Raw genomic sequence first — 10,876 nt, 5'->3', positions numbered from 1 at the left:
ACAAGGAACTAAAGCAGTCATTTGAAGGGATGTGAACATATTAGAAACTAAGAACCAAGCAGCCCAAGAGGAAAAATGATGGGCATCTAACTTTTCCCACAACAACTAAAATCAGATCCCTTCTATGTTTGTATTCCTCTCTTACTTATTCAAAATAAGTAAATTGGATAATAGTTTTGTTGTTTATGATTTTCAAAATCAGAAATTTCTGTTACATTGAATGAACACTACAAAAGTGACAATTTTTAATACATGAATTTATACATGATAAGCAATAAACCTTTTAAACCGAATAATTTATGATATTACTGTATTGGAATGTTAAATTTGACTCATTTCCTATTGTTGTAATCTAGTCACATTCTGACACTAGATAAAAAGCAACCACAGTTTCTGTTCTAAGAGATGTTGAGGGATATTTGATAGTACTGTGAAATGCAAAGACTGTATTAATAGAATTGCCATTGGATCAGGAAGCAGAGTCAGCAACTAGTTGAGAGGAAACAGCCATAGAGATGGCAGAAGAGGCAAGACGACAAATAGAGAGAAGCACAGGAAGTGGTACGGAGGAAATATGTGACCTTGTTGGATTGGAATGAGTGGAAGGACTCTTTATTTTCTGGGTTTCAGCCCAAAAAGGAAGGTTAGCCGATTGGTTCTCTGATTCTCTATGGACAGGTTTTCACCCCAACTTCTAAGTTGCAATTCTTTATTGGTAAATAGGATGATAGACAGTTTTTAAAACCTGCGTTGGTGGCCATGACTGACCTTGTCCAGCCATCACAGATATTCCACCAGGCTGCTGTTTGACTTAGGGCTGTGGGCTATAGACAGTAGCTAGAACACCAGTAGACACAGGTGCAGCTGTTAAGCTGACAGAAAAGAAAAAACAAAAAGACTCTGTCCTGTCCTTATGTGGGTTGTACTGGTTAATTTCAGTGCCAAAATAGCTTACTTAAATCTGGAAAATCAACATAGTGAGGAAAGTATGACCTGTATGGACGAAGGGCAGCGTAAGGGGCATTTTGACTAGAGATGTTAAGCTTTGAAATAGTAAACAACGAGCAACTCCAATTTCAAGCAGAGGTTTCTAAGTGTTTAGGTCCATCTTCTCTATAAGGATTTCTTGCTCTAAAACTGCAAAATCTGTTAGAACAAAAACCACTCTAGTCAAGTTTGGAATGAGATGAAGATACTTATCTTGATATCCTGCCACTCGTTTCTATAAAACAAAGTCTTGAAATTTCTAAGGATGTTGGTGCTGTTTATGCGAATTCAGATATTTCGAACTTTCTCTACTTTTCAATTTCATGAAAATTTTTTAAATGTGTTTTCACAAATCTTTCTAATTGATGTTAGTATAAGTTCATCTATGTATATATCATCACATTATATATTACAGTGTGAATTAAATTAAATATTTGTGTTTTCAACCTAAAGTTTGTTAATTTATTCACATCCACATATTCCAGAAGCAAAATATAATTTCTATGTTGTGCAAGATGTATGTCCTCCTTAAACACATATCAATTCAGTTCATGCTATCTATCATCAGCTCTCAATGCCTTTTCCCTTTACTGAAAATGAGAAGATTCCCAATCAGTGAATCCTCAGAATCTGAAATCAGTGTTATGTTTCAACTAAGCATTACACAACTTTTGATGTTTTTCAGTAAGATTTCCTGAATGCTTTTTTTCACGCTCAAGAATTAATAATTTTCTTTAGTATAGACTCCTTTCATTTAATTATGGGTATGACCAACCCAATCCCAGACATACACTTTAAAATACTGATTTTGGGGACAATTTCCAAAACCTGTTGCATCAACACTGATTATATTCACTACAAAGAAAGATTTGGCCCATCAAATAGAATGATTTTAATTGATAGCAATGAGCCCATACAAAGGTATTAAAAGATAAGGAAAGAATAAATAGGAAACATCACAGTCACTTCCAAATCAGTGCAAAATTAAAGCTTGAAAATCTCCTACTTTCCTACTCTATTGAACGAGCACGCGATCCAACCAGATTCTCTGAATGTGGCCGGATTCTCTGAATGTGGCTGGCCTGGAGTCTTTCTGAGAGGCCATTGACAATGACACTGGGACTTGTTTCCTCTGCATATACTGGATTTTGGGGATCCAGTCTGTCTGGACACTCACCTTCCTGGACCTGGAGGGAGGGGGGAGGAACTTGGACTGCCCATGGGGCAGGAAACCCTGACTGCTCTTGGGGATGGAGAGGGAGGGGGAGGGGGGAGTGGGAGGGTGTTGGGAGGAGGGGCGGAAATGGAAACTTTTATAATTTAATAAACTTAAAAAAAAGGAAAGAAAAAGGAAGGATCTGATTTGTATGAGGAACGAGTTTCATGGGAATCACAGGTTTCTTTGTTTTTATTTCTTCCTCCTAACCTCTACCAGCTACTCTTCCAGGAACTGTCCCATGTCTCTTTCTATTTTAAATTGATAATCTTGTTCTTCATAATTGTTGTATCATTATATATCTATGTATCTATACATTTTATATATTGTATTCGTACACTGACACCTGTGTATGGGCATATGCCTGAATGTTCGTGTGTGTGTATTACATCTACTGTGACTTGGGTTGAGGGACAGAGTGGCTTATTATAAAAACTTATTATAGAAAAGTATAAAGAAAATTCACTGAATCTTACTATTCCTGGCTGAAGAACAAACAAAAAATAAGGAAGGCCTTTAATTAAAAAGAATTCCAGACTCTGAAGGTTAAGCTGAAGAGATGCTGAGAAGAAACCATAATTTCTTATCTGTTCAAGAATACATTCAAAGAATTTCACAGAAATGAAATACTTCAACTGATATTAGCCCAATCTTACTAATTCTTTAACATACAAACAAGGATCTCATCATGGTACCTTACTATTTTCTGGCTTACAAATTTGCATTTTCACTGGGATGAAGCAAATGATTAAAAAAAAAATCCTTTAGTGACCAACCTTTCAGAGACAAGGTTGATTTTATTGAAGAAGTCTATTAAAACAAAATTATTCCTTATTCATTTTTCCTTAATGGTAGTATATTGAAAAAAATTAAGTGCTCCTTGGGAGTATGTGAAATGTATCTTCTTATTTTATTACATTTCAATATACTTAATTATACCATCTATGGAACATAGACTATGATATAATAGCAACAGTTTTACGTCCTATCAACAAATTAATTTTAAAAATTAATATTGTATTCAGAAAATTGAAAACAAAACATTCAGACTTGGCTGAAGACATCATCTTAGATTTTCGTATTACTTTAGATCTTTTATGAAGAGAAAAACATTTCTTAGATTTTCTTTCTGTATTTATTCCCTGTTGCTCTCATTGCTAAGATTTAGCAAAAGCAAAGATATTTACAAACTGTCCTAAAAACAATGCATTTGGGAAGTATAAAAATATTGTCCTCTCAAATTGTGAGGATAAATGTACCATGTTTCTCTATTGTTCTTCCTGATTTGTATATCTGGCTGTGCTCTCCCATTATATATACAGGATTCTTTGTCAAACACTTTCTGAAGTAGGCACATTTTAAACCTAATTTCAGCTTGTGGAGAAAGATGATCTGTCAACAGTAAAACCTGCAGACTAAATAGAGGAAAAGTAAATCAACTTTAGCTATCTTTTGAAAACCAGCAGGCATAACCTTTTAGAAATCACAATAACCCAAGACAGTAAAGTAGGTAATAAGAGAAGCAGCTAGCAATTTTGGGCAGGGGATATCTTTTAAAATTCGAAGCAGCACGAACACATTATTTTTATATAGCTACTAAAGAAGTCTACTTCTGCTTATATGTGGTTTCTTCACTATTAAATGTCGGTTTCACATTTTTTTCTCTATGAAACTTGGTGTGTTTTCTATTAGTTTTTTTAAGGTATTTATTTTATTCTGTTTCCAACTTTAGGAGATCATAATGGTATTAATGAAATCACATAATGATATTTAAACCTTTCAAATAACCACGAAAATCTTGATTTCATATTTGGTGGAGGGTAGAAGACATTGTTTCACATAGATAAGATGAATTTATTAAGCTTTTACCTATGTTTTTTCCCCTAATCAATTAAAAAACAAGAAAGAGTATTACTGAGCTTTGGTCCCACAAGGCCACAAAATAAAGAAACATTGCTAATTTTTCTGGTTACTGATTGGAACCTCGTCTTTTCTGATTTCTTGAATCTGTCATAAAATCACAATAACAAATCATTTATTCATTAAGTATGGCTGTATTATATGTTGTCTCTCTTCTTGTCTTCAAGACATAGTAACACAGAGTCATATGTGTCACACAATGGGAAAAAAAGCCATGTTGTCCTACTAAAAATGTAATAATTTAACCTATCATTTTGACATTTACTAGAGACATATTTATTTTTGTGAATACATCGTATTTCCCTCGATCATTGCAGAGATGGATATTAATCCTGGATTTTCTCTTTAAACAAATACCTTAAATTGAAAGATTAGTGATTTGTGATATACTGAACACATTGTTATAGATTAATTTGGAATACTGTTTGCAATATCATTTGAACAACTTAGTACAGAATACTAAGGGAAAAGTAGTAATTATTCTATAAATACACAAAATTCTTTAAAACTTTCAAAGTATGACAACAAAACTCAGCTAGAAAGTAACTTTATGTACCTTAAGACCATATTCTATATGAAAATGCTACAGGTGCCTAATGGAAAAAATTTTAATAAGCAGACTCCTTGCTGAAATTACTATTCCCCCTGTTCCCAGGTGCATCCTCAGACATAAGCAATCTGTAGGGATTGTTGAACAAGTCAACAGTAAAGTGATTTTTCATAGATTCAGTTACTTCAAGATATTAATATGTCCAAAATAAGGTTGAAGGTTGGGCCATCTAGTGATGAAATCATGGCACCAAGTTTGTGGTTAGATGAAGGTAATAATTTATTGATAAAATATTTCACATTTACTTTAGAGCAGACATTCAACAGGAGGTGAGGCACTACTCCTTCTTAAGCCCTCAGGTTTACAGTTTCTCCAGTCATCCTTCATACATTTTCATATTTATTGTATATTATAAGCTTTCAACTAAAGTCTAGGCAAATAGGATATTTTCAAATTTAGAACAAATAATCACCATTTCATATAAATTTTTCTTGACAACAAATGCCAAAATTAGCTATTCTCATGTGTATATCACATCTAATGAATGAATGAAACCATATATAAAACTTCCATGTGACATAGTTGTTGTCTTCATTTTGCTTTATTATTTGCATTGCCAGTAGCTATATAATCTAATTTTGAGAATTTGAAAATCCCAGAAATTTCAAGTATGCACAGTGTATCCCAACTTCAGAGGTTTGGATTAGTTAGTTGTAGAAGTAACAATAGTTTTGTATTCAAGTCCAAGTTCCATTTCTTATATTTAGGTAGTATGACCAAAAGAATTTTCTTATGTATTTTATAAAATAATTTCTCAAGATTTTTTGTATAATGTCCACTTATTAACTATTCACTTAAGGGTAAATATTTAGTATCTAGTACATTTTCTCAGTTAATCTGCTAAAGTCTGATCACACAAATGATAATCACACAAATCATTTTAGATATGAACTCTTCATAATATTTTTATTTTTAGTACTGCCAAATAAATTATCACAGATTAGTGGATCAAAGTTATGTGTATTTATCACCTTAGAAATTCATAGACTAAAAGTCCCACACCACTGAACTTAGATCAGGCATCATCAGGCTCCCATGATATGGTTCCAGATATGATATGGCTATGATATGGATATATGGTTCCAGAGTATAGTTTGGTATTTTTCTTTTCAAGCTTCTAAAAGAAATCATCTGTCCTTGAATCATGATCACTTCCCTTTTCCTTGTAGACCATTGAATAGATGTAAGTCTTCTACTTTCTTCTCTATGGACCACCAAGCACAATTTTCCCACTCAGACAATTTTATCCACATTTTTTTTTGCCATTAATTTCTCAGACTCTTTGTCACAGGTCAAAAATTGGTATATGAGAGCACAATTGGCCATTTCTTTCTGATCACATTGAGCAAGCTACTGTTGGGACTAATTGAGTCCTGGCTTTCAGCTGCTCTTCCCTGTGTAGAACCTTCTAATGGAAGTTACTAAAAGCTGTGCTTTGCCTAGAGGATCAGAGGATGGAATTTTCACCTGTTGACCATTGACTGCTGGGTATTTAGGCCTCCAAGGGGCTTTTTGGTACCAGTGTTGGAAGGTCTGTGTGTCGGTCTGTCTCTGCGTGTGTATTCTCAACCTCCAGCCCCTTGCCCGAAGCTCGTGAACTGGGTTCTAATGCATAGAGCGCAGATGCGGGGGAAGGGGGTGTGGGGGTTGGGGTAGACGGGGGGGGGGGGGCGAGAGACGGTGCATGGCAAGCTGCAGTTGATGTAGAACTTAAACTGCCTACTTTCTGATTATATTTGAGTATTTTATAGAAAACTCAGTGTTTATGGATCGAATATTTTTGACCCCCTTGTAAACTAATCTCAATGAAATGAAACTGCATCCACTGGTGAAGACTAAAAAAGGACAAAGTAACATTACAAAAGAAAACCATGACAGTTTGCTAAATTCATATTACTAGCTTTTGCTTCCATGTCCTGTCCATTGCTATCACTTACATGCCATTTAACTTAAGGATATGGTATGTGTACACACTCCCAAGCACAGTTCTCAGGCTTAGGAGATCAACTACTTCCGGTTTAGTTTATAATAGGCAGTTCATGGAGCTTGCTGTTCTGATTACCCATGATCAACTCTTCAATTTTTACTTAGACTTAGGAAAATTCAAGTACTAAGAAACACACAAGCAACAACTGATTATTTGTGAATGCTGACAAACTTTCCTACAGAAATCCTATGAGGCTTCACTGAGGTTTCCTACAGTCTCCTGCCATGAGTTAGAATATTACCCTATCTCTACTGACAATATAAACAGCACAACATCCATTAAATCTTATTTGACAAGGCACATTGCACATCTTAACTTGACCTTCTGTCCCAGATCCTTCATAAAACTAGTTCATTTTCATGTTAACTAGTTTAATGAGTCAGAGCAAACCACAAAGATAAGGATACATTAATTTCAATATTCAAAGGTGCTTATCAGATATGTTATATTCATAGCTGGAGATGTTCCAAGGCCATATGCAGCAATGTATACTTCTAAGTAATAGTAAGACTATCCTATACTACCAGACTCGTCACAATTTCACTGAAACAAACAAAAATGTTCTAAACTTTAGTCAAATGAATTTTCCACCTTTCATGTAACAATTGTTTTAATAATATGTACAGAGTAGTTGATAATTCACATTCAACATGTCCAAATATTAGTCTCAGCCAAGCTATGGACCACGATGACAAGTCATGAAAGGGAGTCTCTGTTCCATTCTCCTGCCTTGAAATAGTGAATGGTTTGTCGTTGGCCCAAAGGAATGTGGACAAAAGATCATGGACCTCTGAAATTATGAGACACACCAAAACATTTCCTACAGTCTTAATCCATTCTGATAAAGGTGAAAATGTCATTCCATTGGATTTGAAGAAGCTAATTTTGCTGGGAATGGGAGGCTACTCAGACTCCAAGGTAGGGTGGAGGTGCAGGAATTTTACTGTAGATAGTGAGTTCTCATCTACCAGAAAAGGAAACTTGCCAGAACCTTGGAGCCCACTCAGTATCATTTCTCCTAATCATTGGTGATTCACAAGTTCCTCTCTTTGTACTGGAAACTATTGTTTCTCAAAGACCACTTCATGTTCACCATAGTCATATGTACCCCAAAGAAGAAAGTTACATTATAGTTCAGCCAGTTTTAAAGTGATGTTACACTTTGACTTACAACAATTTCCACCATTCAGCTACCTGCATCTACAAAAAAAAAAAAAAAAAATAGGGCTCCCATTTGAGGGTCACACATTTGTAAAATTTTGCATTGTTTATTTAGTATTTGAACTAATTTGAAATTACATGTGGATTTCTTTATCTTTGCCATGCTATCAAACACAAATTAAGAACAGCAGGGGCTTCACTCTTAGCTTCCAGAAAATATTCAGAAAGTTTAATGTATATTTTCACCTGGCTTCTTGAATAAATGAGAAACCCAATGCAACATGCTGTGTTCTTCCAAAGTGAATCAAGGAATAGATCATCAGTACTCTTTATATTTTATTGTTTAAAGACAATTTTAACCTTAAATATACTTTGATTATATTCTTCCCTTGCTGAAGTCCTTCCAGATGCTCTCTCTCGCTTCCTATCTATCCATCTTAAAATTCTTTCGCAAAACCAAACAAATATTCAATATAAGAACAAAACACCACCAAATCAAGAAAACAAAAGAAAACAGACCCCCCACAAAAAAATTATTTTTTTTAACAAAGTGAAAGCACACAAGCAAGAAAATGCGGAGTCCATTATACGCTGTTTAGGTACTCTTGAACATGAGTCCTGCCCTAGAGTGATTGATATACGCAGTATCACTCCTTTAGAGAAGGCTCATTTTGCATTTCTCGCCAGATATAAGTGACATTTTAGCTATTAACCTTAACCCTAGTGTCTAGGTTTCTATCCATCCATTTATTCACTTTTTAAAAATATAGGTAAATAGAAGAAGACTAAACAAAATGATCACTTTGGAGTTGGACAAGACAAACCAACAGAATGCAAGGATTCCAAGAGAAGGCACAAGAATCAGAGATTGTCATGTTTGTTTACTCTGGAATCCCATTTTAAAAAAAACTGATCTAGAAGCCATAATAAATACATGCAGATGACTTGGTGCATATTGTGAAGGTTCTGTTCATGTTGTTTCAAGTGAACTTTGTTCAGTTTTTTGTTGTTGTTGTTTGTTTGTTTTTTCAGTATATAGTTTTCTTGGTGTTCTCCATCCAATCTTGGTTTCACATTCTTTCTTCCTCCTTTTTCATAAAGTTCCCTGAGCTCTGAGAGGAGGTATTTGATGGAGACATCACGTTTAAAGCAGAATGTTCCAAAGTCTCCCCTGACTCCTGAGTTGTTCCAATTTGCTGCAGAAGGAAGCTTTTACGATGTTAGGTTAAGATGGCAAAAATCTACTTGTTTAACAGAATATCATTAGGAATTATTTGATCTCTACAGTTTTCCCTTTTCTTTTTAGGACAGAATTATTTGATTTTACACTTTGTTCCCGTGATTATTAGTCTCAAGGTCTTGGTCAGGCACTTAATGTCAAAGATGGGTTCCATCTCCTGGAGCTGACATTGAGTCGAATCAGGAATTGGATGACTCCACTCACAAGTTTTGTCCCATTCTTGTCCTAGATACCTTGCAGGCAGTACACCAAGGTAGATAAAGGATATGTGACTGTCTTGTGTTTATATTTCTACTTTATTATTGTAAGTCCAGGTATCAGGGCTTAAAAACTCACGTAGGTCCTCCCCTCACATCTCAGTACGAGCAGCTAGCATGAAGGTGACAGTCCTGCTGGCACGCCTTTACACCACCATCCCCACCCACTGGGCACAGTAACATATAAAATGCATACCGCTACTCAATCTGAACCCAGGGAACCCTTCACCCTCCCTGACTGGTCAAACATCCCCTGAAAGGTCAGGGGCTCCTAGAGACACAAGTAACACCTGCACCAATTGAAGGAAGTGATGGGTAGCCAGAAGTATAAGAATATATTCAACAACATAAAGAGCAATAGGCACTACTAGAACCCAGTGGTTCTATAACAGGAAGACCTGAACATGCCAATGCAGATGAAGCAGAAGAACATGACCTTAAAAATAGCTTCATGAAGATTACAGATGCCCTTCAAGGAGAAAGAAAAATTCCCTGGAAGAAATAGAGGAAAAGACAGAAAATGAAAGGTATCAATAAATCCCTTAAAGACAGTCAAGAAAAGGTCACAAATCTACTATTTGGATGTTGAAACCTTAGGAAAGTTTGTGGTGTAATTGATTCAAACATGAAGAACTTGAAATCAGGAGGACAAATTAGGGCAAATTAGGCTGCAATAGTAAATGAAGTGTATGTGGGTTTCTGAGCATGATAATTTACAAAGTGTATTTCATGGAAACGCTATATTTTGTTTATTATTCTTTAAACCTTTCAATGGAGTTGAGATTGAGAGGTTGGGTGATCCATACCCATTGTTGTATTTTCCCAGTGACTTTAATTACAAGATGTGTTCACACCAGGAAGGGGCTTCAGGTTCTTCTACACTACAGACATAACCTTTACAGCCTTTGTGAAAAATCGTTTAAGTTAATGCCAACAGTTTGGATTATTCTCCCCTTCTGACACGGTCACTTGCTTGTTTAGCCTGTTGGCTTAGCATATACAAAACCTATGTAGATAGAGGGAAGTCTGAGCTTTCAGTGCCAAGGAAGGTTTGTTTTGTCTCCTGGCAGGAGTGCTTTTCTGCCTGGAACCAAAACTTTTGGGCCCCCGAATTTAAGGATAGGTCATAGTGGACTGAACCGTTCCTATTAAGTTAAGTGCTCAGTGAAGTGTAGTAGAAACTTTGAAAATAGTGCTAAGAGTCAGGTTGCAGATGATTAAGAGCAGGCTTGTGATATTTAAGAAGAATGCAATGAGTCTATCAGGTGTGTTAAAGTGTTGTTTTGCACTACAATCCACAAAAGTGGCATTGTGATTTTGTGACACAAATGATACTGGTAAGCTGGTGCTTAAGAATTCGCTCTGGTTAAGAGACCAACATCGCCAAGGCCAAATCTCCGGGGAAGTATTCCTCTGGGTAAGAACAAGGAAGTTTTATTCCAGTGGGAGCCTAGTCTCTATCTTGTGTTAACAGCTGAGCTTGGTAATGTGCCAGGGT

This window comes from Myodes glareolus, chromosome 8, assembly GCF_982192425.1.
Source record: "Myodes glareolus chromosome 8, mMyoGla1.1, whole genome shotgun sequence".
Classification (NCBI taxonomy): Eukaryota; Metazoa; Chordata; class Mammalia; order Rodentia; family Cricetidae; genus Myodes; species Myodes glareolus.
The sequence above is the reverse complement of the archived record's forward strand: the minus strand, read 5'-3'. Positions refer to the sequence as shown.